The 4,950-nt window shown below is 40.6% G+C and overlaps 1 non-coding gene across 1 annotated transcript; it reads right to left on the bottom strand.

Annotated features, from left to right (window-relative positions):
• Positions 1–543: 543 nt before the first annotated feature.
• Positions 544–675, bottom strand: LOC117706404 (small nucleolar RNA SNORA17). Its single transcript, XR_004606512.1, has one exon. It is a non-coding gene; the product is annotated as a small nucleolar RNA SNORA17 (small nucleolar RNA).
• Positions 676–4,950: the final 4,275 nt, after the last annotated feature.

Here is a 4,950-nt window from a genome sequence, read left to right as displayed (position 1 = left end):
CAGCTCTCCTGTGCCCATGCCCTTGGGGTCATCTCAACTACAAGCCCCACATTCAGGGCCAGCTCTACTGTGTTGGTCCAGGGCCTGCTTTCCAAAATGCTGCAGCAGGTCCACACATGGGCAGCTACAGCTATCCTGCTCTCATGGCCCCAGGGATGGCTCTCCTGCCTACTGTAGGAGGTAAAAAAAAAAAAAAACAAGAGGAGGAAGCATCTCTTCCTCGCCCATGTCACTGCATGCATGACTGTCTGGGTTTGTCTCAGAAATGTTATGCTCTGCTTCTGCTTTATGTAGTCAGACTAGTGGTCACCTTGGGCTGGCCCAGGTCCATAGTTCCACTCTGGTTGTCTTCTCTGGCTCACTCCTTGCCCAGACTGCCCTAGCGGCTTCTTGTAAGGGTCATCTGTCTCAGGCTCACTCCTGCCAGAGGTTCACATTCCCCGATAGGGCTCTTCTAGTCTCTAGCTTGCTCCTTATCCTGGGAGCCTGTTTGGGCCTGCATGACACCAGACTGGTAGTCATCTCAAGCTCTTTTTTTTAGGGTATGTTAGGCTACCAAGCATTCAGATTTTCATAGGACTGAACACTAAACATAGACATAGTCTCTCTCCTCTCTTCCATATACTGATGCACATGTGACACTGCAGCCACACCTACAACACCTCTAGGGGAAAAGTTGATACTCCTTTTTACTATATTTCTTACCTAGTATTTACACTGTTTTGAGTAGAACAATGCCTTGGTTGTTTCCTGTTGCTATAATTAAATTTATAAATAATAGATTCTATTTATGATTATGAAGACTAAGAAGTGCAATAGGATGGCCAGTGGATAATTAGCCCCAAATGAGGGAGGGCTTTGTACTGCATGCTGTAATTGTATTAACAACTACAGAGAGCATCATCAAGCCAGAAGAGCAACTGTATTAGCTCAGACCTTTCTCTTCTCACAAAGCATCCATGTAGTCAAAGTACTCTATCTGTGCAACCTTACGTAACCCTAATTACCTCCCAAAGACCCTCATCTCCAAATACCCTTAACATATGGATTTGAGAACTGGGTTTCCATATCATGAGCTTTTGAGGAATACATTCAAATAGGAACAATGGGTTTATTGAATTAAAAAACCTGACTTAAAGGGAAAAGAACCACTTCCACACTCTTTAATAGACCAGCTCTCCAGCTTCAACTGCTTCTTTTAATTGTTTTAATCGGTAGTCATTATTTATTCATGTTATGATTATTGTTATTTTCAATTAATTTATTTACATCTCAATCACAGTTTCCCCTTCCTGCTCTCCTCCTAGTCCCTCTCTCTCACCTCACTTCCCCTCAACCAACCTCTCCTTCCTTCATCCTCAGAAATGGAGAGGCTTCCCATGGATATCAACCTGCCTTAACATATCAAGTTGCAGTAAGATTAGGGGCATCTTCTCCTGTTAAGACCAGACAAGACTGCCCAGTTACAGGAAAGGTATCTAAAGCCAGGCAACAGAGTCAGAGACAGCCCCTGCTCCTGCTGTTAAGAGTCCCACATGAAGCTGCCCACCTGTTAAATATGTGCAGAAGGCCTAGGTCCACTCTATGTGAGCTTCTCTGGTTGGTAGATCAGTCGCTGTGAGCCCCTGTAGGCCTAGGTAAGTTAGTTCTGTGGGTTTTCTGGCTGTGTCCTTGACCCCCCTGGAGTCTTCAATCCTTCCTTCCGTCTGCTTCAGGACTCCCCAAACTCTACCTAATGTTTGCCTGTTGGTCTCTACATCTATTTTCCTCAGGTGCTGGGTGAAGCCTCTCTGATGACAAGTTATGTACTCATTATTTAAATGAGCTCATTCTGGTTCTATAAGATGATTGTGCAAATATATGTATACATAAGAAAACTCTCTTTAGAACTCAATTTACATGCATGTACATAGGTTATATATGTATCTAACTGTTGAAGCTTAAGTTTACGCCCATCATTTTTATTTGGGTGTCCAATAAAACTCTCAAACCTATCCCATCGGTTCCTACCATGCCTCTCATAACTCTTTATCTTGAATGTTCACTCTGCCCTGATGGTTTTACAATCTACCACATTGTCTCTTATTTCTAGACCTTTTCACACCCCCTCCTTCCTGTTTACATAAGTCATAATTGCTCTGTTTAAAATTCAGGTGAGGAACCACTACCTCTGGTGCATCTGTCGGAGTTGAGTGCTTACATTGCTTTCTAGCAGAATGTTGTGCAAACATTCTGATCAAGCTCATAGTCACGGCATCTGATTTGCTTGTCTGTGGTCCCCCAGATTAAGTAAACAGCTTAATGAAGCTAAATCAACTCATTTACTCATTATTTTCCAAGTTCTTTCAAAGTACTCACTATGTAACAGGTATTTAACATACTCATTTAAATGAATGAATGGCGCTTATAAAACATTTTAAAACCCACTTCACAAAGATGTTTCAAGCCAGCTGTAGAGGTATACATCTGTAATCCCAGCACTGGGGAGGATGAGGCAGAAAGATCTCAGCTTTAAAAGCAGCTTGAGCTACACTATGAGATCCTGTCTCAAAATAATAGTAGTAGTAGTAATAATAATAATAATAATAATAATAATAATAATAATGTTTTAAACTCTTCAATATGGTAATTCTATTTTAGTAAGCTTAATCTCTCTAGGATATTCCTTTAAAGGAATAAAAAATACAGTTAAGTATGCGTTTCTTTAGTTTCCCCTCTCTCATGATAATCATCTCTAAGGTTTAATCTGTAGTGGAAAGAAGAAAAAAAATACCTAACAGACAGCATGGATTGTTAATAATTTGGTTATACCTGGGCAGCAGGGAAGGGTTATTTGTAACATCCACTCTGCCTTATTTTTTTTTTTTTCAAAGACTAGCAACCAGATTACCAAGTAGGATAATTGCTGTCTTCCTCTGGCCCCTGGAGTAACTGAGAGAGGGAATGCATAGGTTTTCAGAACTTATCTTTTCATCCCAATTCTATCAGTTTCAATATGTCCTCTGCTGTTCTCCAGATGGCAGCTTCAATGAGCACTCTAAATCATACACCTTCAAGCACTCACCTCAACACTAGCAACTACCCAAAACTTTAGTGAAGGGCATCCATTTACAGGAAAGCATCTATCCTTGAGAACTCAAGGCAATGCCTCCAAACATATTTTTAACTCACAGAGAAGGCTGGGTGAGTATATAGAGGAGACCTGAGACTTTTCCCTTGAAGAGATGTTGAAAAGCCAGAAACAGAAATCACATCTGTGTGAAGGAGGAAGCATAAACTGATTGTTTCCTATGTTCCTTCTTCAAATCTTGATTGTCCTGTGTCCAGAGACCACATGGCCTGGGCTCCAGAGTCACTGCTTCCTGAGAAAAGACTACATACAAAGGAAAAAATAAAAAAAAATCCCAAACCAAATTTACTCTTTGTAAACAAAAGCTCTCAGTTAAGCCAGGAACATATTGGAAAATACTCTCTCCTATATATTTGTATATGCCTCAGAAGGTTTGGAAATGTGATTCTATCAAATTACTTAGAAGATGAGTTGAAAGGTATTCACCCTAGCAAAGCCAATTTTAGTGGCTGTATCAGTCAGAATAACAAGAGTGCTAGTCCCCTAGCTCAGTGCAGAATGTAAGCATAAATTTCTTACTCCTTCCATATGTCTAGTACAGGGCTGGGGGGAAGGAATGATATGGAAAGTTTACATTTCTGCAGATGCAGGCTGATACTGAATTCTCCACACATGCTTCTCGACCTGGGAAAATCCAACATAGAGTATCATACCTGGCTGCTCAAGTTCTCGAAGGGGGTGTCAAGCACCACTTCCACTGGCTTCTCATTGGCCCATGTCAAATGGACTCACATAATCTCAAGCAGGAAGGAAGGACCTTTCTAAGACATTCCCAAGACGAACAGCACTATTCCCACCACAGTGGGCCTTTCCATATTTTCACATACTCTGCCATAAGTCCTCTGGAGGGAAGTATTGACTTGTCTACAACAGAAGGAGACCCAAATGAGGATGGTCAAGTAGAAGATTCAAGCATCAGAGTGAATGCTTCTGGCAAGTTCTTCCCCAGTCAGATTCCAGGGTACACAGTGGTGCTAACTGTGGGAACTGGTCAATTTCACTAAAAAAAAAAAAAAAATCTATCAGTTTGGAGCTAAAAGAAAAACAAATAAATTCAATGTTTAGACTTAGGGGGATAAATTGTCCAGATAAACTTTTGTGTTGCTCATTAATTCACTCAATAATATATGAGTCTAGTATATGACAATAAAGGAGGACAATGTGAAAGGTAATATCCTGATAAGAGAAAAAAATTCCTTAGTGGGCACTTGCAAACTCCGAGTTCCAAGAATAGTGGGCACCAAGAAGGATCTTTGATTTTGCTGAATGAATACTAAAAGTGGGGTCACCAAATGTAGAAGAGGAGAAGAGACACTGAAATAGCAACAAAGACATGCGGAAAGGAGCTCACAAATATGCACACAACTGTAATGTGTGTGGCTAAGGATGGACTAGAAATGACGGAGAGAGGAGAGATGTTAGTGATGGGAGAGAGATAGAGTAGAAGGAACAGTTATTACAGCTGCTTCCAAGTATATGACATCTGGACTGGACATGAGGAATCAAAAGAGAAGTGAGAAATAACTTCTTGTATGCAGAGAGGAATAAACTCCTCTCCCGGCCAAGACTCCTCTATAATCTATCAGTGCACTTCAATATGTGTGAGTTTAGAGGTGAAGTCAGGATGTGCCAAAGTTGTCCTCATGTGTGGCTAAGGAAACCCAGATCTGTACAAATTTGTTTGTAACAATTATCACCTAAGGCTTAAAGAATAAAACCAACTCGGCTTAAAGAATAAAACCAACTCTATTGAGGAAGAGACATAGATGGAGACTTAAAGTGGATATATAATATAATATAATGGGATTTTAGGAATCATG

This window comes from Arvicanthis niloticus, chromosome 3, assembly GCF_011762505.2.
Source record: "Arvicanthis niloticus isolate mArvNil1 chromosome 3, mArvNil1.pat.X, whole genome shotgun sequence".
Lineage (NCBI taxonomy): Eukaryota > Metazoa > Chordata > Mammalia > Rodentia > Muridae > Arvicanthis > Arvicanthis niloticus.
The sequence above is the reverse complement of the archived record's forward strand: the minus strand, read 5'-3'. Positions and strand labels throughout refer to the sequence as shown.